At 46.3% G+C, this 27,117-nt stretch overlaps 1 protein-coding gene across 1 annotated transcript in view; it reads right to left on the bottom strand.

The window, feature by feature from the left end:
* The window catches only part of LOC142583251 (acetylcholine receptor subunit alpha-like), a 338,298-nt gene that overhangs the window by 115,899 nt on the left and 195,282 nt on the right, over nt 1-27,117 (bottom strand). The gene's annotated exons all lie outside the window — the stretch shown is intronic.

The raw sequence follows: 27,117 nt of genomic DNA, 5'->3' as shown, positions 1-27,117 counted from the left end.
TCTTAAAGAAACGTCGTTTGATGGACTGACGCACAGAAGTAACTGGAACGCCAGTGCATTTCACCGCAAAGTTCGGGAATTAATATCTCGAAACTGGTGTCATCTTGGAAACTCTGCCATAGGCAATCTTTTAAAGATTTTTGAAAGTGTTCGCTTGAACACCCCATATATAGGCTTGATAGTCATGATTTCTAAACAGCGACCCAATCATTCCACGCCATCAAGAATGCCATTTCTTTTCTCATGAACCATAAATAAGGTTTACAAAATAATTTTCTTTCATCGCCTGGGTCACAATCTGTTCTGATCAAATCTCCAGAAATGCTACTTTTTCTTTTTACTTCTACTATATTCTTCTACCCACCTCATTTTACTGTGCTTAGTTCCTCTCATCCCATTCACTGCCAGAGCAGCTACGCTACTCTACATACGCCGGAGCACCATAGTTTTCAATAAAGAACCTTTTCTGTAACCTACAAACCAGAAAAATTTTCTGGCTTTCCTTTTTTTTATTCGCAGTGGACTCACAATATTGGAAGGAGTTGCAAAAAAAACAATTAACTGCGTATTTCTCGGCACCTGGATTTGCCATCAGGGGCCTGAAATGGGGCCAGCGCACACTGAAACAATGCAACATCCAAAATCACGAAAAACGAAGCCAACATCATTGAAACCAAAGCTATCGCCACCGTATTCCTCCGTGCCTACCTGCGAAACAAGGACTTCGAGCTTAACAAAAGCTTCGAATGAAGCTGAGATTAGTCCATAGGGTAATGGACCAAGAAATGAAAGTATTTTGCGTTGAGAGGTGAAAACACGGCATTGTGGATTAAAATTTCGGGTCCGTATCACGAAGAAGCTCTTATGTTAGAGCTGTTCATCAAAACAGATGCGGGCCAATCAGGACGCCGGACATATTAGCGAAGGTGGGCAGCCAATGGGAAAGAGCCCTTACGGATGAAAGGCTATTTGAGTTCGGCCCATGATGCCATTGGAAAGTAGGGAGGTAGAAATTAAAAGCGAGAGGGACAAGTTATTGCGTCAGGTATATTAAGCGTCACGTTGGCAGAGCACGGAGCTTCTGTAAAGAAGAAAATTACAAGATCGTCAGAGAAAATTGTCATGTCGTTGTGAAAATGCGGTACCAGTTACGAAGGCGTAGCGTTTCCCACCTTTAACTGGCAAGTAATTCAGTACGTAATTCAGTAGGGTAGCCTAAAATAAATTGAACCCAAAGTAAGTGAAGAACATATGAGCTGTAATGCGATAATAATAGTTGAAACCTCGTCCGTGTGGTGGTAGTTGCTCTACGAAGGGCTGGAAGATGTTTGCAATCTAACGCGCCGAGTCCACCGTGCGCACTGCTCGTATATTACCGATTTACAGTTCATGCCTCGTTCACTGGCTCTAGATTTGGTTGGTCTTGGACCCCCCCCCCCCATATGACAAAACCAATTAACTGCCATCTAAACACGAATACCAAATGCAGCTTGCACGGTTCTAAATATCTTTATTCTGGATATTCTAGTCTTTCATACTCTTTATTACTGCGCATCTTTCATGAGTCCAGCTTGGCTCTGCCTTTCTTAACGCCGCTTTTGTCGTGAGGCGGCATGCACCAAACCTTTCAGTTGAGAATTGTTAAGTAGGTAATGATCTAGACTCATGGACATCACAACTCGTAGCTCACAGATCTATAACTCATGGACGCGTGCGACAACAGGTCTACAGACCTGAGCTATGCATTCGCTTCGCTACATGCATCAATGTTAATTCGAGTCTACGCTCACGTTTACAGTTATAGCGCACGCTGTCTCCCTGTCCAGTGGAAGAGAGACATGAAATATACGAGTAGCTTAATACCGTCAAATAAGCAGCGTACGTATCGAGAGCTCATTATTCTCATGTCGATTCTCCGCTGATCACTCACACTGACACTTTCCTTCTCGCGTGACGAGACATCAAACGTGATGCCACTTGATCGATGTACATTCACTTATTTGCTGACAGAAAGACACGGCTGCATTTGCACCACAGGTGAATGCATTCTGTTAATTGCCGGCATATTAAATGTAACTGCCAGTTACTGCTTATAGACCTTGAGCGTTCAATCGAAAACTTTGACTGGCGCGACGTTGGTGCACTGCTAGCGTTTGATTTTCCAGCTGCAGTAGTTGGATTGCGACGAATTTTTCATCCGTTTCGAGCAGATGTCTTCGCCATAGGTTCTCTCTTCTTGGTAGTGGGGAAAAACTGCACTTGCACCTCCACCTCCTTCCCCCTCCCTTTCCATCTTCACGTACACATCGAAGGGCCCTAGATTTGTGCATCTCCAGCTCCCCTTTCCTCTCTCTTATTTTTTAATGACATCTGAAGGTACAAACCATTAGGTGGCACCAGCTACTAGTCGCGACATGGCAAAGGAAATTGAATAGCAAATAAAATAACAAAATGCGTCAATAAGCACTGAATACTATCACAGAGCATGAACACACACAAATGTAGAACCACGAATCCTGGAAGCCATAGGAGACAAAAATATACAGTTGCATAAATAAATAGAGCTACTTGGAATTTTCGGAGAACGCATAAAGATGTTCGCGACAGGATATCTGTCCCAGGACTGAGAGGAAAAAAAGCTTAATGGCAGATGTTAGCCTAGTGACTTGTCTGGCATGATACATCATGTAAGGTGGTGAGAGAAGAAAGGAAGGAAAATATATAAAAAAGCAGAGCACGCACAGACGCATAAACACATACACTAGCACAAATACGCGTACACCAACACAAACGCTTGCACAGTCTTATTGAGGCCTGTATGCCAGAGGAATGCTCCATGCACTTTAGTGGGTGCAGTTGAAACTCCTGAAATTACCACTGTTGAAGAACGTAAGAACGTTCTGCAGCTCAATTCGTGCGTCACGTCGCTTGTTTAAAGCTTTAGCAGATGATCCTCACTATGGGAAAGAGGGAGATTTAATGTTTCTTTGTACCTGTGCAGCAGCTTTCCAGCTATATCCCCCGACCTCTTGCATACCTGGAGCGCACATACCACAGCATGCCTTCGCTTAAGCCGAAGTCACCAGACGAAGAGATCGCACTTTATATACTGATTGCTGATTACGGCTCTGTAATTACTGATTGCCAGTATGGCTGCGCTAAAAACAAGTCACTTAACAAGCTTTGCTCGATGACAAAGAACACAAAATAAGTAAATTTAAACCACAGCTCCTTACTCTTGTCATTTTTGTAGATTTTCATACGACTTCGACATTCTTAGCGACGGTACTCTTTTCGCTAAACTCGATCACTACGACATACGTGGGCATGTGATCAAGTTGATGAGATTGTACCTCAGTTGTCGCACACAATATTGTGGGGTCTTAGGGTCTCACAGGAGTACCGAACACCGCGAGTTCGAGCTTAGCGAGCCACAAGGCAGCGTCGGCCGTCAGCCTCTAGCCCCGCTGCGCGCGAGCTCAGGCCACAAGGGGCTACCGAGCAACGCACGCGAAAACACAGTATTGTCCTAAGTTGACGGAAACCGTTTATTGTATCCGATGGCACCCGACACTGCACAAACGCCCTGTCCCGGGACGGCGGGGAACCAAAGGGGTCCCGCACGGGTCCCGCGCCTGTAGCACGTCGCTGCGAGAGCACAGGCTCAAGCTGGGACACGCCGCTAGGAAAAGTCCCGGCGGCTATGCTGCTTGCTCTCACGATAACCAATGGGCCAACTCGCGAGAGCTCGAGCAACCTCCTTCGGCTTGGGCCTCCGATGAGTGCGGCTCGGCGTGGTACGACCTCGCGCGAGCACTGGGGACCCATTCTCCGGCTTAGAGTCGGGATAGGATCAACAAGAGGTACGCGCTCCTCGCATGGGCAAAGGCACCGTGCGTGAGCTCAGTCCTAGTCACAAAGGTGTCGGCGAACGAGAGAAAGCATGTACGTACCTGGTGCCGTCCCAAGGAGCAAGAGCCGCCGGGACTTTTCCTAGCGGCGTGTCCCAGCTTGAGTCTGTGCTCTCGCAGCGACGTGCTACAGGCGCCCCTGACTGTATTGTTCCCCCTTGGTGCGGGACCCCTTTGGTTCCCCGCCGTCCCGGGACAGGGCGTTTGTGCAGTGTCGGGTGCCATCGGACACAATAAACAGTTTCCGTCAACTTAGGGCAATACTGTGTTCTTGCGTGCGTCGCTCGGTAGCCCCTTTTGGCCTGAGCTCGCGCGCAGCGGCGCTAGAGGCTGGCGGCTGACGCGGCCCTGTGGCTCGCTAAGCTCGAACCCGCGGTGGTCGGTACTCCTGTGACACCCTGAGACAGCGCAATATGCAGTAGTGAACCGCTGTGCATCCAATGCCTATCAAAATACAAACAGTGTGTCACAAGACATTGTTTCGAGGCCACTTCTATCCAATGTATGCGCAATTGCTGGCATCAGCATGAGCGAGCTAAGAAAATGTAATATCTACGTAGGTGACACTAAATGTCTTTTTTTTTCTCGGGAAATTCTGTAATTGATTGGAACCGTAAATAGAGTTCTGGAGTTCCCGGCGTAAGGGCGGGCAGCTAATGCTCTAAATATGAATATTGGACAAATAAAGGCCATTACCTTTCACCTGCGAGGGAAGGAAGTACTGGGCCTAACTCCGCTCTCCTTGAATGTCACTAACATGCAGTAAGTGAATGAATTTGCATCCCTTGATGTGCAGTTTTGGCGCGTACAGTGACTTTGGATCAACACACAGTTGAGCTTTGTGTCACACTATCTAGGTTATCATGGCTGTTGGATATTGTTGCTGTCTTAACAAATTGCTCACTCTCAAAAAAATCTAAAAAAAGTAGACGGCAACACACGTTGAACGGTGGGATCGAACCTCGCTACCCATGCAGAGTCACCGGATATTCAAACTATCCGGCGCGGAGCACATATGCGCAAGTTTCCTTAACGCTAAAGGTGCAGCGTTGAAATGGTGAAATTTACAGACCTTCGTGAACCGCTTCACTATAGCTTCTCTTCCCATAGATTCCGAAGATGTGCATTGGCGCTGCATAATTTTCATCTTTACAATTGGCAAGTGTGAATGACTTGTTGTTGAGTGCCATCGGGTTTCAATATCACCTGTCGCGCTGCTGGTTGTTTTGAAAGCCTAAATTCTGCGTCCGGCCTAAGCCTATGTCCGGCCTCGCTCAGTTTTTTCAACTTAATGACAAGCGCTGTCGTGCAAGCGGACGTCAGCTAAGAAAGTTAATTAAGGCTGCGCTCTAACTAACCTGAAACTTGCAGCACGATACTAAAGCCTGAAGCCTATAAGCCACTGTGGGTGTTTTTCTAATAACTTCATAGTCAGCGGCGTTTTGAAAGTTGAGCTGACAGCGAAAGGTTTGATACTGTGAGCTTATACGAAAACAAAAAGTGGATAAAACTATACCCAAATAACTGGAAGGGCCTGCCGGAAATTAATCCGAAACGACTAAGATCATAAAAAAAAATATATTTAACAGTATAACATTTGCTGCGCCACTTCGACACTCTGCAAACTCATAGACCTCGGTATTGAGAAATAAGTGCAGGCTAAAATTACTTGCGTGTTCCCGTTTGTTGCACTGGTCTCATATGTCTCATATCGATTGAAAAGTAAACGTTTTGTTAATGAAATTAAATTGCGGCGTTCAGATTACAACCTGGGGCACTATAATGCTACTTGGTTGTACGCCACTTGGTGTAACGCCACTTGAGCCTGTTCCTCGCCTCTTTACAGCCAACTCTATAAGAAATTCTGCTCAATGTAGGCAATGCTATTCGTTTTGAAAGAACAAAAAGTGACCTTCTATAAACGAGGAGCGCGTTTGATTGGGCTTTTCAGACAACCCTGAGGCTTGGCGCCCGATCCTTGCGTCGATGGTTATGTAAATTTGAGGTGAGGAGATTGGAGTCAAAAGTAATTGAAATAGTTTTACGTTATATAAGACCCCTGATCCTAAACCCTGGTCTGACTATGAGGCACGTCGTAGTGGATCCCTCCGGAATAATTTCGAGCACCTGGGCTTCTGAACGTGCAACCTATGAGCACCCTATGAGCGCGAGTGCATAGGCGGACAGTTTTCACTTTTCCGGGGCAGGGGGGCTGATGCCCGACCAGCTTTCCAAATCCCTTTATATATGAAGAAATATGTGAAGTTTCTCGAAGAAACTTTGCGTGACGTCGAAGAATTGAGTGCTGAAGTGAAATCATTGTGAGTATATTCAAGACCTCATAGTAGGAGACAGGTCAATTTCCCAGCCCGAGTCCTCTCGGTGGTGTAATCGGCCTTCGTGTAATTGTCGCACACTTGGCTATTTCTAATGCTTCTTAGCCTTTCAGGCTAAACTGCCGCCTTTCTCTCTCTCTCTATCTCTCTTTATTAAAGAGCAGCTGCGTCACTCGAGGAAAACCTAGTGGATATTGCTTCCAGCACAGTGGAGTAGCTGCCAGTAAATCTTTCGTTACTGAGCTTTGGTTCGGTAATTGCAATTAATTATTTTAATTACTAATTACTCGAGAAGTACTGTCCTAATTTTCAAAGTGTCAATGAGGCACTTGTAGACACCCAAAATGACATCTAACTGCGGTTTTTCAGCGACATACTAATTGCGTACAATTTTTTCCGAATGGCAAAGAAACCTCACGAAGTATGAAAAATACAAGGTGGGCGCCCTCCCACCAGCATCATAAAGCAGCGCCCTCCAATAGGCTGTTGGCAAGTAACTGCACGGCCTGTCGCATACCCGAAGAGATAGTGAATCACCTTGATAATGGTACGGAAGGAGCATAACAGCAGGTTTCGCGGCTATGCAGCTATTCCTTCCTTTGATTTCTACGGCACACTTATTATCCGTCTCTCAAGGCCGACTGGTCACGTTGATAACAAAAGCCCCTTGATAACGCGGCCGAAGCGCCGCTCTGACTAGCATCAAATGCGAAAAGCAATGTAATAGGCATAGAATGTTTCGAAACACCGGTTTTGCTCGCACCGCATCAAAAGAGTGCGCGCGAAGCTATACTTTGCGCGAGAAACTTGCTTCGGAACAAAGCCAAATTAAAGCGAACATTTAATTTTTCGTGAAGGCGTATACGTGCTGCAAAAGCAGGTTCGTGTCAAAAAATAAAAGCAAAATGAACAGACCGGGAAGCGACCAACGTGTAGAGAAAAGGCAAAACCGATGCGTTCAAGAAAGCAAATATACCACTTTTAAATGAGCCGAATTGGCAATAAAGATGCCTGCAAAAGAAAAAAGAACCGTCAGATTTCAGTGTTCCCTTATTAGCTATGAATTCGTAAGCTCCGCTGAACACCAGCTTAGAGGACGTGTTCGAATAGGTCTCCTTTTGCAGTTGCGCAGTCGTGTGTAGTTATATCACATCTTCAGTGGCTTTCTTCATAACCGACGCCTAAATTCCACGGCAGACATCCGTTATTGTTGCATTGAACTAATCCGACTTCAGTCTCGATCACGTAAGCCCCAATCTTTCACATAACTCCAAAGAAAGAGATCGAGTGGAGAGAGGTCAGGTAACCTAGCCAGCCAATTTACGGGCCCGTGCCTTCCAATCTATTGCGCGTGAAAAGTCGCATCCAGCCACTTTCGTGCTCGGCTGATGCTGTGTGCGGATGCCCCATATTGCTGATACCACAGAAGGGGAAGACGCGACAGCGGGACTTCTCTGAGACACTCATCCACCATTACGTCAAGGATTCCGTCCACGTATGGCTTTCTAGTCAGTGTGTGATCGAAGAAGAGACCGATTACAGCATCGGCGTAAATTCCAACCACACACTCAGCGAACATTGGCACTGGTTTTTTTAGGCTTGTAGCGCAGCTCAGAGAGAGCAAAAAGGAAGGTGGAATGGGTAATGAAAGGGAATGGAGAGCAGAGCTCCCTTTCATTACCGGTTCCACCTTCCTTCTTGCTCTTTTTGAGCTGCGCTGCAAGTCTAAAAAAATCTTGACATACCAACTCGCCCAAACTGCCACGCTTTTCACTGCAGTGGTACTGGTGCCGATTGCGCTTTACCCAGTGTGGATTGGAGTCCCTCCAATGGTGCGCATTATGCAAATTTACTTAGGCGTTTCTGTGCAAATTGGCTTCGTCTGTGCACGTGATGTTGCACAAAAAGTCCGGCGACTCATCGGCTTTTGTGAGGACCCAATTCGAGAAATCTAGACGAGTCTACAGGTCCCTCTGTTCTAAGCATTGATGCTGGTTAAGGTACTACGGGTGAAAGGCCGTCATTTAGAATCCTCCAAGCTGATGACTTGGAAAGCGGTACCTGGGCGGCCAGGTCCCGCCCGCTAGCATGAGGGTTTCAGACCATAAATGCTAGAACATCCGTGCATAGCCTTGGTCTCAAAGATTTTCTCCGCCGCTGCTTCTTGAAGCTGCCGGTTTGCCTCAGGTTTTCATAATTTCTGATGATAGTCGATACGTTTGGTCTACCGCCACACTTCCATGACTAGCATGTGTATATTTGCGGCCTTCCTCTTTTTGCCATTTGAAGACCCAAGGAGGGGATCATGTTTATTACCTTGTGCTGATTAGAGAAAAACATGGCGACAGGGACGAAACAAAACGCGCGGTTAAACCTTTGCACTGACGTTGCCAATCGCTTTTGTGGCGGTAGGTGTTGTAGCAAAACACAAAATCATCTGTGCATTTTATCTACGCTAAGGCAACAGCTATCACAGCTTGTTTCCAACTAACACCAAACACGACGTGTTACATCGGCCGGGGCACGGTACATAAGGCACTAGCTCGATCACGATGATTGTCTTTATTTCCTTTATTTGGTACTGGATAACTCAGAGGGAGCCTGTTCCTGGGCACTGTTTATGATGCTGGTGGGAATGCAGTCACGTGGTATTCGCCATATTTCTGAGGGTTTATTTATCAGTCGCAAAAAATTTGTACGCAATTGGTACGTTGCTGAATATACCGCAGTTAGATGTCCCTTGGGTGTACGTGCCTACAAATGCATCATTGATACTTTGATAATTATGATAGTACGTTTCGAGTTAGATAATTAATTACAATTGCCTAATTAAATCTCAGTAACGATAAAATGAATGTCAGCTACTCCACTGTACTGGAAAGAATATACACTAGGTTTTCTTCGCATTGCTTTTTTAAAATCTTGGTGCATGATAGTTAATTGGGGCATCCTGTATATATTTATGGCCTTTGCATACAAGTGACTATGTTTCCATCCCTAATAAATATTGTAAATTATTATACATGTTCTTTTTTCTCATGAGTCGTTAGCATTGCTTACTGGAAAGGGAAGCAATACTGAGACACACAACATTTACGTGCATTTCACGCCATTGACAAAAGGCTCTGCCGAAGGTGTCACTGAAGTCCATATGTTTCTTTCATGGTCAAAAAAGCACGCAAAGCAATTTTAAGCGCGGTGAACATGCAACAACATATTCGTTCTCTAGGCATAGGCTATCCATACCTTTAGAAATAATTTTTAATTCAGTACCTCCATCTCTTTCAAAAATATAGTGAACTTTATCCTGTTCATATATTTAACTATAATGTATATGTGCATGGTTTTTACAGTGGAAATCTAAATCGATGTTGAAGTGAGAAAATACGTAAAGGCAGCCGTCGCTAGTGATTATAAAAAGTGTGTCCTCCTACTGTGAGGATTTGCAGAAACAAAGGGAAAGTATGATATTAAATTTGCGCGCGTCCGCGCCAACAATAATGCAGTAAGCTGCTAGCCCCAGTAAAATTTGAAGTGAAAAGGTCGAAGAAAGTCAAAAGAAACCTCAAACGGGGGGGAGGAGGAGCCCTGAGCAGCCCCCCCCCCCCGGTAAACTCCGGAGGGGTTTTGGGCCCTGGAGCCCCCCATAGTCGACGCCTGTGCACGAGTGTTCTTGCAGTTTGGGCCATGGAAATGCGGCACCAGCAGCCGGAAATCGAACCGGTGACCTCGAGCTTAGAAGCGCTACGTCATATGCGGTAAGCCACCGCGGCGTGCGATTTCGTTCAGCGACCGCTGATCTAATCCGGATGCATCCACTCAAGTAATAAAGTTTAAGAAAAACATGGCGACTAATGCCCGCGATATTCTCATTATGCCATTCATTTTTATGTTAAAGACTCGCAATCAGAAAATATGAAAAAGAAAGAAGACTTCGCAAGTATTCAGTGATTACCTCGTACGGAGATGTGGTTAATAAAAACGTATGCAAGGGCCAGTGCATCGCTTACAAAGAAGAAAAGTAAACGAAAGCAAAACGACGCTGAACCTAGCGATGCTTACTGGCCACGTAGCAAACGGCCGTTCTTTACACTTCTTATAAATTTGCGATTTCGCGGGCACTGTGACCTGCTCGCTGAACGCGCCTTGAGTTTTCTGTTCGATACCGCCAAAGTCAGTGAAGTCCATCTATAATGCCACAAAGAAATGCGTGACGAAACTTCTGTCTTCCAGCCCATCCGCCCTATGCTCTAATCATCAGGCCATGATCGCGAGCCATGCTTCTCTCGTTGCAATGGGCTCCTTGAAACGCCTGGCGCTAGTGTCCCGTACAAGTTTACCGAACTCTTCTAGGTTGCTTTGAGACGCTGTGTTAGAGTTAAGTGGCTTCAGGGTCATTGCACTGCTTCTCTTGGATACCTAGAAAGTGGGTACCGTCCGCCTGCAATGCTATCAAATTAAAAAAAAAAAGCCGCAGCTTAAAGGTACGTACATATGACGTACCTATATGTCATAGGTCCTTGCGACATGTGTCACGTCAAGGTACGTCGGGTGCTACCACGCGGAGCGACTTAGCGCGCACTTTTCTAGCCTCAGCCTTCTGGCTTGTGTGTCGAAGTGGAAGGCGCCTCAATGAGCGCAGTCGGCTTGGATTGCAATGCTCCCTATACTGCTACAACCATTGCACCATATGTGCCGCTTCAGCTTCCAAGGAGCTGACCCTCGCTTTCACAGGAAGAAAAAAAAAAGAAAGTGGCGCCTCAAGGCTCAAGGTCGTTTTGCACATGTGGGCTTTTTTTTTTTGCTTGTAGCTCATACAAAATACAATACCTCGGCTTCTTTCTTGTGTTTCTCATGCTTTTGGACGCGACTACTGTGTTAGCTTTCATTCATTCATTCATTCATTCATTCAGAATTTATTTAAGACAACGAAAAGGTTGTCCAGGGTGACGTGGCAAAAGGCATACTTTGCCTGACGAGGCCACGCCACCCGGATGACAGGCGGCACCACAGGCTACAAAAATCAAGAAAGAGCATTACATAATAGAACACACATTCAATATTTTTTACACAATACATAAGACATCCTTACAAAACACAGGCTTTCGGCGGAAAAACAAACAGCATACTTCAAAACACAATTCAACCATAGCAGTATTTACAAAACACACTAGTGATAGGTATACGTTCAGTTTTCACCTTTAAGGTTCATTTATGAGCATTGCTTTAATTAACATTTTGTATTTACGTATAGAGGGAGTGTTGCGTACAGTATCCAGAATAATAGGGTATTGATTAATTAAGTCAGGAATTTGCCATCCTAACCTCTGAAAACCGTAATTAGTAGCTTGATTTGGCAAAAGCAAGGTGACATTTAATGTTTTTGTTTTTGCTTCGGTACGCTGCCTTTCATGCAATTTAGGCTTAAGGCACACCGGCCACTGCAGCTTCACTCATGAAGCTGAGCGGCGTTGACTTTATTTTAAGGGGGAAGGTTTGTGACAATTGTTATGTACCCCGACAATATATAACTTGTTTCAGAACTCAAGTTTTTAGTTGGCAGCGCGGCAAGAAATTATGCAGATCCCACGAACTGCATGTAGGAATCGATGTGCGCGAAGCTCGGAGTGCTGTTCGCGTTCATTGACGATATTTGGCGGAGACATTGACTGCCTACGACGTTCGTGATGTGATGGTAAAGGTTACCTTGCGTGCCCCACTTGTGTGTTCTGTGTGTTCCCCACACGGAACACACAGAGCGAGACGCGTTTGCTCGAGGCGTTGTGCGCCGTTGTTCCCAGCCTGCGAGAAAGTTAGCACTGTCATTTCCTCACGCGCGCACATCGCATCGTGGCTGATGTTCCGACTTTCTGGACAGCCGCTTGCGTGTTGTCATCTTGACGTTGCGGCGCTTTAATGCGGCTTTGCGTCTGCACGCCCTGCGTCAGTTGTCCGCATGTAGAAACTGGCGCGGTGTTTATTTTCCAGCAATAGCAGAAACGTCTGGTATTATACCTCGAATTAAATTTTTTACACTCTGTCCGCAACTGTTGGCATGTCTAGTAGTAGGCAGCATTTATTTTATTGAAGAGACCAGAAACGAAGCGTCCTTTCTGACGGCGCTTTCCCTTCTCCCGCGATCATCTCTTGTATGCAAGCTAAGAAGGGCTATTGTTCACCAGCTTCGTCAGTGCGTCGGCTTTACGCATTCTCTGTCTCCTTTTTCTATCACATTGTCTCCCCTCTGCGATGTTGCACGTGTGTAGAAAGGTAAGTGCTGCAGCTTCTGCAATGCACTTAACGCGCAAATACAGCCGTCCACAGGGCATTGTGGCGACGCCCACAATGTTCTTGCTAGAAGGGGCTCAAAGACGCCTGTCCCGCGACCCCACCATCTCCATTATACACGTTCTCAACCACCCCCAACGCGGAGTGTAAGACAGCGACAAGCAGCAACAGCAGTAGTAGCAGCAGCAATGGAAAAGTCGAGGGACGAGGCAACGAAAGCTTCGCCGTAATATGGTCAACGTGACCACAAATGGACAGGCAAACTGAAAAGGCAGCGATAGTCCAATATGAGGGGCATAATGGGAGCGCGCTGCTTGTCCTTGCAAAACACTGGCAAATGCTGTCGTGTAGGGGTGCAATAACCGGGAACTTGCGCAACGGAATATTCCTTTTCCGCACGACTGAAAATACGCTTTGCACCCGCGCATTTCATTTAATAGCACGCAGAAGTCATTCTGTGAGCGTGTGGCCGACACTCCCCGTGTCCTGGCCACCTATGTACGTGCCGTCCCACCACGTCCCTCCGAGAGGTGCCGCAGCCAGCCAATTTTGTGTCGAAGAAATGCGCGTCATAGATCAATCGTCCGTGTATGTGGGGTATTGGGGGGCAGCTAATAAGGTCGTGGTATGGGGAAATGCTTCGCAATGACTAGGAGAAGTCTTCGACTCGTAGCATGCATGTATATTGTATGTGATGTAGCGCGAATCTATCCTATTCAACATTTTGTAGTAGCGTGACCTTCAGTGAGCCGCCCTACTGTGTGTGATCTGTACTGTGTTCTACTTTAGTCTTTAGATTTCTCCAGTTGCTCTTCCTTTCCTCTTTCCGCCTCTCCTTCCTATCTTCCATATCTGTGTTGTTGTCACCTCCCTTCTGAAGAGTAGGCAGGCGTTGTGCCCCTTCCGGTGGCACTTGCCAGCCTGCTCCTCGCTTTCCCTTTGCTGTTAATTGTGTATATGTGTTCGAAACAAATAATAATAATGCATCAGTCTTACCAATCTCCACGGGACTTTCGTGACACCAAATTGCCCTTGTTCTTAATGTTGCCCGTCGATCGCTTTGGTACGTTTCACTAGGTCACGCAATTTTACTGTAGGTTTAAATATCGGAATGGCAAATGCTCGCAATTCACATTTTTTCAGCTGGTGCTGTCCGGTGGCGCTTCGTGCGGCGTTGCTGGCCACTGCAGACGCTGCGTGCCGTGGTGCCGGGGTGACGGCAGAACGGATAAGAAGCGCGGCACGAGCATCCTTCGCATCCCGCGAAACAACAGGCTTGTCGCGCTTAAAATAATTTCAGCTGGCTATTTATCCTGCTTCGATTAAAAGGCAAAGACTTGCGCTGCACGAAGTTCTCGAAATGGCGGCTGTGTTTATTCTTAGTTCGCATCTGCATGGAGTAAAGCCGCTATTTGTGCATTTCCCGACGCGCCTCACGTCCATTTTCTGCATTTGCACGTTTGACGCGAAAGACCTTCGATGATGGCTTGCAAGGAGCACTCGTAACCGTATATATTAAAGCTATCGAAGCTTTCTCTGCCCACCCTTCCATGCATTCACCTGGGTCGGTCGGTCACTCACGGGTCGGTTTTTCGCTCCAGAAATTGCTTCTTACTAAAATAAATGAAAGAAGAAGGAGGAGAAGAAGAAAGAAAGAAAACATCGAAGCGCGTCCGGTAGAGGGATGCGAAACCTCGGTCTACAGCAGAATAGCCTCATGTTCTAACAATTAGGCCACACACACACACACACACACACACACACACACACACACACACACACACACACACACACACCCACACCCACACACACACACACACACACACACACACACACACACACACACACACACCCACACACACACACACACACACACACACACACACACACACACACGCACGCACGCACGCACGCACACACACAAATTGTTCTGTCACAATCGCACGTATATTTCTATCGCGCCAATGCCAAGTAGATTTTTGAGATAATTGCAGCGTGTTAAATATGATTACAATTTCCATACTGTTGCACATACCCATGCACAAGGGGGATCTGCCAAGAAGCGTAGCCGGGTCTTGATAACGATTATGATTCCCATAATATGGCACATACCCACAATGGGAGATTTTCCAAGAGACATATCCGCTTGTCGATTATGATTATGATTTCAATACTATGGCGCACTGCCACAGTGGGTGATTTGCCAATAAGTGCATGCGATCGTTGATTAAAATGATGATTTCAAGGTATGGCACACACCAACAACGAGAGATTCGTCAAGAAGCAGGCAGTACATTCGTGGTAATGTTTTTCTGTACAGTATATATATGGTTGAGGATGGGTGTCTTATACTGGTTTGGTTTGTATCTTAAAGCGGATAGGTGTTTTCTTTGAGTCTTTCGACCGTTTACGGGCTCGGTGGTAAGACGATGGTCGGACATGGGCGAAGGAAGGTGACGAAATGCACTGAGAAATAGGGCCCGTGCTCACGGGCTACCGAGTTACGAAAGTTAGCTGGGGGAGGGGGGGGGGGTAAAGGGAAAGGCTTGCTCGTTCGTCCATCGCAGCAAGGTGAGTGAAAGGGAGCGTGCGGGGGGAGGGGAGCGAGCGAGCGAGTGGCAAGTGGCAAGGACGAACCGCAGGGAAGTGGAGAGGAGGCTGTCGCTCACTCGTTCGTCTCACGTGTAATTTAATTTAATTGTGGGGTTTTGTGGGATTTTACGAGCCAAGAGCCACGATTTCATTGTGAGGCACGCCGTAGTGAAAGACTCCGGAAATTGGTACCACGTGTGGTTTTTAACGGCGGCCGCATTTCTCCGCCATCGAAATGCGGCCGCCATTGCCGCGACTGTAGAGTGACTTTCTGGTCACCGTAACGTCTCGCTGGTAGCCCAGCGGTGGCCAACCCATTGTGGATCGTCGCTAGATCGCTCGTTCGTTCATCCGTTCGTACGGTCTGTTCGCCTACACTGACAATAATCGATGGTTTCTGCATAATCTTTTTCCCCTTGTCTACACGTAGGTTTTGTAGACTTAGAATGTCTATGCTTGTATCATATGTGTGCGTATTTACAAACAAATGACTAGTTACAATTTCTGAACTGTCTACTGGTACAGCCATCTCTAATATAGCCTACCTTCCCATTTGCCATCTGTGAGAAGTTAATCAACAACAGCCAGTAAGGATAGTAGATTTATCCGTCGTAAGAAGTTGTAAGACAACTAAGCGGCGAGAACACAACGCATATGCAGCTATCAGCCCTCGGGGCTCATAGACTCTGTAGCCATTGCCAATCGCTTTCAAGATAGAGCTCACGCGGCCACGATCAGCCGCATCACACACAGCCGCCATCATAATAAGTGGGCAAAGTAAAAAGGTGCTTGAACGAAAATAGAAAAGTTTTCCTTACCTGTGCAAACGAACAGAACGGGCTTTTAGAGCAAAAAAGGGGCAAACAACAATAATATGTGATAAACGTAATCACTGTTTTAGTACTTTGAATAAGTGTACTGTTTTAAGACTCAAGACAGATTAGGTACCCACGCTAGTTTTTGATTTTTTGGGGTCTTGGGACAACGCGAACGCGTGAACCCAGGACTGGCTTGGTTCCACGCATTCGCACTGGCAGCCCGCAATTTTCTTGGGTCCTCAAGCTGCTTGAGCTCCCAATCCTAAAGCTATCTTATGGCGTAGGCTAGAGAATCGAGGTGCTGCGCTAGAAGACTGAGGTTTGATTCTAACATTGGTCTAGCATTCTTCGAGCGTTATAGTTGAGCTTCATTCACTTTGGAGGCATCTAAGAGAAAAGAGCTTCGTGACGCGTAAGCGATCGAGTCGCTGCGTGAAAGAAATCGAAAATGAGATACAAGACAAAGAAACTTCACTTTCATAGGCGAGAGCGATGAAGGCCACCTGTGACGGACGCCCACGCAGCTGTCGAGGCGCTACAGTCATCACGATCTAGGTATGTTATCCAATTTTTAGAGGTTTAGCATTGCCAAGTTGAGGCCTAGTCTTATTGCGATAGCAGTTGCACAGAACTTCGAGCCGCATTTTTGCCGCCCGTGCCGCCGCTGTCGTGCTGTCCTACTCGACGGCACATGTGCGGCTTTCGCGCGCAGAGGGTTAGAGGGCCTTCAGAGAGGCGGTGTGCGTTTGGCTGCCAAAAAAAAAAAAACAAAGACGGTGCAGCGAAGTGAACGCATCATCAAGGCTACATTCAATCGTGTCAACGGTGGATCTAGGTACAGCGTATCAGAATGTTCTAGTACGCTGTACTAGGATATTCTAGTACACTGTACTAGAATGGTGTAGTATTGGGATAATCTAGTACACTGCAACCTAGGGCAGCGCTGTAAGCCTTCCGCTGCCAGTATTACTGTGGTGTACACGACACTGTAAGCATAGTAGCGTTCCTGTTTAGCTGCTGCGTGTACGTGCTCCAGTCTGAGAAGTAAACATCCAGTTTAACAATATCTCATATTTTATTGGGCTCCGCTTAAAACCGACGGTTTTCAGTCGGTCTCACCTCGGGCACCATCGAGTTGCGACGCCTGCAATGTCATTGGCGACGCTACTCATCTCGCCAGCGTCATGATGCGCCTGGCAGCTGTCAAGGCGCTGTTTCTAGCCCAGAAGGTGTTGCCTTGCGAGCTGCGTTACCCCAGAAAACGCTAGACCTTGCTATCTCTTTCGATGTTTCGATCTTTGGGCTAGGCTGCGAAATTGTTCAACGGGCAATTCGTAAGTTTTGTTTTTCGCGTTGCGTTTTACCGGCTGCGTGGCGCAGGTGATCTATGAGTTCGTACGAGATCGGCGGTGAGAGCTGATGGCGTGGTCCAGCAACGCAGCCTGCATGTGAGCCCAGAAGCTGCCGTAATACCAGGATGGTGGCGATGATTCATCACTCGGAACAGGCAGAAAACAACCGCAGCACACTTCTGACCAAATGTGTCAGAACATGCTTCTGCAGCTTCACTGTCTTTCATGCGCCAGCTGATTAGATTAGCATACATCTACGGATTTATTTTACCCCATTCCCTGACTAAGCGTTTCACTAAAGAAATGCCAATAGAATATGTTGAGAAGCAATGTTGTGCAATACGTTTTCTGAAAAACTTATTCATGAAGCACTGTTTGTGTCTCTGCAAAGCGGTAATACACAAAACAACGTGTTTTTTGTACGCAGGGAATTGTTTTTCTGACGCCAGCAATGTGCAATGACAGCAACACTAAGAGAACGGCGATGACGATAGTATGATGGTAATGGCATGACAACTCATTCTGCGTGCTCCGGGGTAGGGACGTGAGATCCTTGTTGCAACCGATACCAATCGAAAAGGCCGTAAAGTAGAGATATAAAAGGAATACAGGATGGTTAGGGAATGTAAGCACCGGCTGGCACCTTACGCTGGGAAAAGGGCTAAATGGAATAAAAGGTGAGCAAAAACAAAAAATAAAGTTAGAAAAATACACACAATTACGCGATGCTACGCGCTACAACTTTCAAGGTCAGTCGCACAATTCACAAGCTCTTAAGAACTTGAGCACAGCACTTAAGGCCTCGAATGCCGAAACACGTGTGAAGCAGTGTCATGGAACTTTTTCCTCTGTCAATGGGCGATCGTCCAGTCTTTCTAGCGCGGTCGAGAGCACTTGGCACATTGTAACGGGGACAGTCACATAGTAGGTGCTTGATCGTCTCCTCGCATCCACAATGGTCGCAAGCAGGGCTGTCGGCCATTTCAGTGCGGAAGCAATGGGCTTTCGTGAATGCCACGTCGAGCCACAGGCGGCACAGAGGTAAAATACTGTGGAACACGAGTGAGGTCACCAACGCACGTCTCCCCAGCTTGGATCTACATCTGGAACTCTGTCTTCCACCAGGGATACAACAAGCGGAAGCAGCAAAGGCCGTAAACTATTACACAGCGCTTAGGAAGCTCTGTCTGATACACAAACAGAACCGGGAAATGAGGATGGACCTCGAAGGCGGTGCAGTTACGCGGTGTTTCAAAGTGGTAACTGCCACGAGGGAAGACTGGGAGAAACTGGCGCCCCCACGCTTTTGGAGGCGATTCGTTGCTGCGCGACGTGACTCATGCGAAAGGCAGTGGTAGGTCGTTGGCTCTTGTTGGCGGCATTCAGTGTTGTGTCTGTTATATAATGGACAATGGAGAGACACAGGGGCCCTTCTGCGCTGGTGCTATGTGACATAACGAACGCGTCAATTGTTTCAGAGCTACACTCGTGGCCAGCCTTCTGTGCTGCAGAAAATGCTTCGCATAGTTTTGATACCCAAAGGGCGTTCCAAGTGCCTCAGGCATGTACATTTTTTAAAGGCGTTTAGCTTTCGTTGGGAACTAACCGCGACTCGTGTTTGTTTAGCCGCTTTTGTGATCCATTCGGAAGAAGTGAAGTTCCTGCCTGCGATACCGGTGGTACCGCACGGTGGTTAGGGGAGCGTTCTCGCCTCGCGACAGCTAGCATTATGAGAGGCTCCCGTTGAGGCGCTGCGCCTGTGGTTGAAGACGCCACACGAGGTTCCGAATTGAACCTCGAGGAAGTGGTGCTCGAAATGAAGGCTGGCTCTGGGGTACAGGTAAGGCGTCGTGGTGAGGGGAGCTCCATTCATAACAGATAGTGCGTAACATAGTGCCATAGAAAAACTTGTGCGATCTTACAGAATGACATCTAAATTTCCCGGCGAGCTGTTTATCTTGAGCAGTTGCAAGAGTTTCAGCTGCCTGTAATTAAACCACATACAGTGGGCTCCAGATAAAACTGCGGACGAAACTCGCTGAACCTTACTACATAGCTTCATGAGCATCACACAGCTCATTAGGACGCTGCTGTAGATCATGTTTCGTGAGTGTGAGAACTGGATAACTATCCGTGTGTGCGTTGTACCCATTCCTTTACAATAATCCGGGAATGGTAAATCAAATCAGCTGTAGTTATCCGTTACAATTAGTGTAAAATACACATGAACCGTCGGGTCGGTTAGGCAGTGGGAGAGTTCATAGGTTAAATCAGTGCATTGAATGCCGTATTTAATTTGCGCACTTGTTTACCTTATGGCCGGAATTATACACGTATACAAACTGCGCGCAAAGCAACACACAGCAGTAGGTCGGCAGGCCGGTTTTCTGTGAAGGTAAGCTTAAAGAACAGCAAAAAAACATAAAAGAACATGATGGGGCAGGCGACCGGGTATGGGTGTCTGCTTGTGTCTATACCCCACAATGTCGGCCGCAAACCAGCCTGTAGCATAACGTTGTCGGCATTACGCAAGTTCTCTATAGGCCGCACGCTGCGGATCGTGACTCCATTGTAGAGAGGCATGCAGGTGACGTCCGGAAGTGATGTCGGACTTGTCGCCTCTTACGGTCATGGTCGGAACGGTGCAATTTCCTTCCTTTTCTCCGGCTCTCCAAGCGCGCAGGCATAGAATATGGTGCTCTCAAATTATTACGCATAAATATTATGTGCTCATTTTTTAGAAGTGAGTATGCGAGGGCAAAAAACGGCCATGATATTACAGAGAAGCATTCTTGTCTGAGTGAACCCTGCCTTTGACGCATATCGAGCCGTTTTTCGGGAGCCGATACCGAAGACATTGCAGTCTAAAAATATTTATCAAGGAGGGTAGACGTTTTCATGGGCAAAGTCACGAAAACAGTCGAGTCATAAATTACGGCAGGGCTCATCCTGCGTTGGCTGTCGCATGCAATGCAGCGACACACCGTATTTCTGAAGTCACGGTTAACATCTGTTGTGTTTCAGCTATATGCGACATACTCCGGTATTTACCACACTTCGCTATAATAACTGAAGGAAAAGAACGCCGAAGAGCATGGCGTCGTGAGGACCACTGTATGACGCCGACACAGTGACGAAGATGAAATGACGAATAAGGCAGGACGTCAGTGAAACGACAAACGCATTCTAACGATGACGGCATAGCGACAATGAGATGACGATTTCTAAAAGATAACTATTGTATAATAATGACAGCGTGAAGACAATGATATAAGGACAATGCGATGGAGACGAGCGCACAACGACGATCGCGGGATGATGGCGGTGTTACGGTAACCGGAAGACCAAGCTTACATGATGATGATGGCACGACCACGACGACCACTGCATGACAACAGCGACATAATTGTGACTGAATAACGGCAGCATGATTACGATAAAATGAAGTCGGATTGGTGTTAACAGAACCGCGAAGGCGGTACGGCGGTGGCACGACGACATTGAGATCGCGATTCTTAAATAATGACGTTGTTATAACGATGGAAGAATTAACTTGACGTGACCAAAGACAACGGGATGAATAAGACTGTATGACGACGATGACGTGACCATGACGGTATGGCAACTAGACGACGAAGCTAGAGTGATGACGATGGCATGACTACGACGGCGTGACGGTGAAAGGATGACAACAAAGGCATAATATCGACAGTCTGATGACGATGTAATAATAACGGTGGCATAATCACTGTTGAATGACGACAGCATGATTACGATAGAATGATGAAGGAATGGCGTCGATAGATCGACGAAGGCGGTATGACGACGACGGCATGACGACAATGGGATGACATTACTGAAGTGATGACTACGATAAAATGACAGGGTGACGATGACAGCATGAAGTCGATGACGTGATTACAACGATATGCAACAATGGGATGACATTACTGAAGTGGTAACAATGGTAAAACGACAGTGTCACGATGAATGTATGGCGACGATGGTATAACCACGACTCTCCTATGGCGATGGCACGATGGCGACGGCATGAAGAGAGTCAGATGACGAAGTTGCAATGACGACGTTGCAACGACCGAGATGGTAACACGCCGATGGTATGACGACGCATGCATGGCGACTGTATGGCGACAATGACCGGAAACGGTATAAGGAGAATGGGATGACAACTAGTGCATGATGACAATAACGCGACGACGATTGTATCACAAAACCTGTATGGCGACGGTGCCGTAACGATGACGGCACGACGAGAGTCGGAAGTCGAATCAGAAGTGATGACAATAGAATGACCATGAGGCATCACGACGGCGCTGTGACAACGAATGCATGACGGCAATGGCGTGACAATTACGACCTGACGAGAGTTAAGATCACGAAGCTAGAATGACGACAATAGAACGGCCACGACGGCATCCCGACCACGAGCACATATGTAGTCCCCCAATATAGTAGACAACTTGGTACATTTCGTAAGATAATAAATAAATGGGGCCAAGCGTTAGAAAATCCACGTCTAAGTTAAGAGAAATCAATGAACCTAGTATTTGTCGCTGTTCTTCTGGCGAAATAAAAGTATTTTATTACTGAGAGTGCGATCAGTAAATTCACAAGAATTAGCCAGCTTTCAAAGCGTTGATTTAAAGCCGAAATCTTCGTAGTACAAGCTGCAAAAACCTAATGAGAAATATACAAATATTTCCTTGCCGTGGTGATAGCTGGTGTAATTTAGTTTGTCTGGGCTGCAAAATAAAAGAAGAAGAAGAAGAAGGCGCGCGGTATGGGAAAAAGACCACGTGAGTACGCGTTTGCGCGCTGTGACATGGGGGGCTCAAATATTCTATCAACCAGCAGCGATGCCGCACGCAGATGGAACACACGAATAGGCTGCTACGAAAAGTTATAGGTGAGGGTTACACCTATCATCTCCGATACTTCGCCATCGGATGCCATAACCTTCTCGCTCTTTACGATGTCCACAACAAAAACACTGGTAGAGTTTCGAGAATGGCCATGCGTTGTTCATAGCACAACCCATCGCTTTAACCAACAAGATATCTCAGCAAGAGTGGAAGCCAGGACAATTGCATTCAATTCGACTCTGTTTTTAATGCCTATTCATGCCTTGTGTCAGCGTGCAGCATACATCATTGGTTCCTGGTATGTTTTAGGGTACTAATGTCGGTGCGCGTAAGCGGGCATATTCACGTGGCACTTTTTTCAAATCTCGCACGACTCTTTTACAGCGCGAAAAAATTAAAAGCACAGCAGCTACATCCCGGAACCAATTTGTTTGGACATATGTGAATAGGCTATACAACTTCTGCATTGAGGACTAGTTGAAATTGGCATTTTATAAGTTGTCTAATTTATTATCGTCAATAAATACTCAAGTTGATAGTAAAAAATACTTTGAGTTGCTGAATAGGACAATTCTCAACAACGATGAGTCGGTTGCATTCTGGTAACTCACACGTAGATTTCTTTTCAGTTTGGCTCGACTTAGCTGAAACACCCTGTATGGATAGTCTCGAAATAGCTGAAGTAATCAAAGAATGGCTAATGAGATTTTAAGAATGCATGTGCTACTAGGGTCACTGGGGGTGTGGTCCTATGTATGCGCATATTGTAGGCAGTGTGGGCCCCTGGTGTCCGTATAGTCCTTGCTATTTGATTCGTATTCAAGAATTCGCGATTGTAAGTTGCCGAACATTCGTTCTACTTCAATGCTGTGAGCGAGTATCTGCAGGGAGGAATAGCGATGCAAATGGACACTCTTTTGTATGATTCTACTGCAAGAGAGGCAGTTCTGTTTTTTTGAGGGAAGTCAAGTTAAGGTTCATTTCCAACATCGAGTCAGACATTCCTAGGCGACAAGAAGTCGCATACAGCTTGAGAGTACTCAGCCGCCCGCTCTGTTAGCAGCAGTTCTGAGTTTCTGAAATTACAAGGAGCAAATGTAAAAACATATGCGAAAATCCACTAGAAATGAAGTCATGCAAGCAGTGGATCAAACAGAGGAAATCAAATAAACGAAGGCGCTTACGTTGGGCGTAGTGAATACATATACAGCCTAGTATATTCACAGAACAGCATAAAACACTAGTTACCGAAACCTAAAAAAGAAAAACTGAAAAAGAACAAGCAGTACTGAAATGCAGATCGTAAACCCACTCGCTCAAAAAGAGAAGGATAAATGCCAAATCTAGTTATATTTGAAACATCACTGCGCTGTTTAAGAAAACAGTTCGCGCGACTGTTTTAAATTTACGTTCAGAAACAGTCGAAGTGAATGGGCATTGAAAGTTGGTTCAATCTCGTTGGAACCTGGCCCACAAGAGAACACTGCGCAGAAGAGCCGTTGAGCGAAAGTGTGGAGGGAATCACTTGCGTCTAACATTTTCTTCAGTCGTGAAGTGCAGCATGCCTCTCGCCAAGGAAACCACGAATACGCTGCCTCGAGTTTGGCAAAAACAAGTGCTACTTCACCAATTTCACAATGCTTGCCTAACTTTAAATCTACGTGTGGTGGTGCAGTATTGCGGCTGACTCTTACAACAAACGCTACACTTTACTACATGCATCTGGTAATAAACTTTTACCTTGCTTCATAACTGATATTGTCATGGTGCATCAGATGCGATTAGGATTCCTCTGTTTTCGATTTGCATGCTTCTCAGCTGACCTGATAACTAGTTCTTAATGGAATTAGATGTATCAAATGATACTAATGAGCCTCTGGTTGCCAAATGGTAATCGGGACAACTTTTTTAAGATTAAATTATTGGGTTTTACGTGCCAAAACCACAATCTGATTATGAGGCATGCCGTCGCGGGGTGCTCCGGATTAACTTGAACCACATGGGGTTCTTTAACCTGCACCTAAATCTAAGTACACCGGTGTTTTCGCATTTCGCCCCCATCGAAATGCTGCCGCCGTGGCCGGGATTTGATCCCGCGACCTCGTGCTTAGTCGCCCAATACCGAAGCCACTAAGCAACCACGGGGGGTCGAGAAAGTTTTATATTTCACTTTGTTTGGAAACCGGAAATACTTGGTATTCGATTGTATACTTTAAAGGTTCTTTTTCTTTCTCGAACATACATATGCTGTTCAATCCGAAGAGTTCGCTATTCGAGCGCCAATCACCATAATATAAATGTAATTACACGTTATTTGGCCATGCTTCGTATAAGGACGACCAAATGTCCTCCATATAGGGTGACACGGATAAACAATATTGCCGTGTTTATGCCCCGGAAACAGAGCGGCGAAACGAATAAGTCGTGAATGTAAAATCACTTTAACTACTCTGATAAATGATGCCAGGCAAGCGCGCAACGCAACTGAAGTACAAGAACGATATATATGCTTCAACGTGTTTTCTCGAGTAATCCGTCCCAAATCGCTAAAGAAATCAGGCACTACCACTGCTTCCAATAACGCTTGAATGACTGCAACGTCGTATTTCCTCTTCGTAAAGTCGTCGTATGAAACATTATGACCCGAGCCGTCAGCCGAGTACCGGTGGATCGGTTCTGTCGATGTCGTCGGCGTGAAATATATGTGCCGTCACCAACATGAAACGTTCATCTTGATCAGAAGTGCAATATCCGGCCAATGCGCTAGTAGCAGTGAGTCCGAAATATATATATATATATATATATATATATATATATATATATATATATATATATATATATATATATATATATATACACATACATACATACATACATACATACATACATACATACATACATACATACATACATACATACATACATACAACTATAGTCTACTTCCAGTGGCACGGAGATTAGACATAAACGTCGTCGCGTGTGCTTACGGCCAGCTAGTGTCATGGGTAAAAGCATGGAAGGACTGCGTCAGCGTCTGCCGAATGCGCTTGCTAGAGACATAAACTTGGTATGCGTGCAGGATCGCAGATCTGGGTGAGGTAGACGTCCGTATGCATTGGTTGTAAACTAGTGCTTGTTAGTGTTGTTGTTTCTGTCCGCTCCGTCCGCTACACCGACTTTCGCAGAGAAGGAACACCAGGTGATGAAAATAAGTACACTCAAACTACAATCAATTTGCGGGCGAAATGGCAACACCTTTTGCTAACTTTTTCACAATAACGTAGCTCAGCGTGGCAGAGGCCGGCAAGCTTTGGTAGATGTTTTGGCGCTGAAGTGTTATTTCCTTTTGGTGTCTCATGGGCTTGGCTATGTTTTCAGTTACAGCCGGGGGCGTTGCCAGGGGGTGGCCGGTGGTGCTTATGGGGCTTCAGCTCTCCGCAAATTTGTTCGTGCTGTCATGCGGCGCCTACCAAAACAACCTCTGGCGACTTAAATCATGCTGGATTTTGTCTATAATGGTCCTTTCCATGCCCGAAAAGACATTTGAGCATGAACGTTGCGCAATCGGGCTGGATTTTGCGGCAACGCCCATGTACCGGGAGCCATATATCGTAAGGCAAGGAGCCCCATCCGAGCACAGTTTAAAGGACGCTTTGACGGCGAGCGGGCTCATCGCGACATCTCGTGGAAGCCGTGGAATATACGGAGCGCACAAATTTCAATTCTGAAACTTTATGGGTATAAAGTTCTCATAAACTTTTGATGCGAAAGGTGCATTGACATTTCCAAAGTCGTGTTTTAGATTTTCAATTCCGTATCTTTGTAGGTTTAATGTTGTTATAAACATTTGAAGTCAAAGGTGCACTGATTTTGTAAAGTCGCGCATAGAACCATACAAATAGACAAGCCAAATCAACACACTATCAGACAAGTTGTCAAAGCACGCAGCGAGGTCTGATCAGACGAAGCGTAGTGGTGGTTCATTTGGGCCGTCATGTAAGAGAAAAAAAAATATCAAAGTTTTTTTTCACATGCGCTATACCATACATGTCAAGACACAAAAGTTAGCGAAGATAACTACGTTGTTATTTATTTTTCTGCTTTGACATTTATTCGCAAGCACACATTGAGCCTCTTCATATTTTTTTTGTTCTCACTACCCGCAGGCTGCCGGAAACAGCCAGAGCGCATGCGTTTTTCTAGTGTTACCCCGACCACCGCGCGGCACACTTCGATGCGCGTTCATTTTTCTCTGACCGAGTGGATTTTCGCCTGGCCGAGTTGTGGACGCTTTCCGGCTAGCAGACGAGAAAAAGAAACAATGCATTGTCGCTCGCTGCCATCATTGCGGGGACTCAACGGATTGCAACGTGTTCGCTTGAGCACAACCTCTCCGTAAAGTTTTGCCTCGCCAGTGTAGGATAACCTAGCAGTATGCGTATGGTTCTCCTTGGACCAAGCGTCTCCCATGTTTTTCGACATCCCTTCGGTAGCCACATCAGGTGCCAAATGTAGGCATGCGATTGTGGCCAACGTGCGTTCCTTTGCGTTTTTTATTTCATTTCGGTGTCCCCGCTCACAAACGAAAAAAAAAGACATTCTTGTGGCGGAGCGAATTGTCGCACGGTGGAAGTTACTTCTTCTGCAGAAAGTAATGGGCCACAGGACGCTTCAGTTGCCGGATACTCTTATTATATTGTTGCGATAGCAATTATATGGACCCTCCAGGCGCATTCCTGCCATCGCCCTCATGTTCCGTATAAAGTCCAAGGGGGATAACATCGTGACCGCGCGCCGCATGCTGTATATGCCAGTGAAAACGTAAAGGGGGGCGGGTGGCAAGGATGAGCCGACTATGATAGCTCAGTCTTGCGTGCGCAAGGGAGAAAAGCAAGGAGCAAACGTGCCGCCTCCTGACGCGCGCGATACACCAGGGG

The sequence above is a fragment of the Dermacentor variabilis genome, chromosome 5 (assembly GCF_050947875.1).
Source record: "Dermacentor variabilis isolate Ectoservices chromosome 5, ASM5094787v1, whole genome shotgun sequence".
NCBI lineage: Eukaryota > Metazoa > Arthropoda > Arachnida > Ixodida > Ixodidae > Dermacentor > Dermacentor variabilis.
Note: the sequence above shows the minus strand (reverse complement) of the source record. Positions and strands in the feature narration are given on the sequence as shown.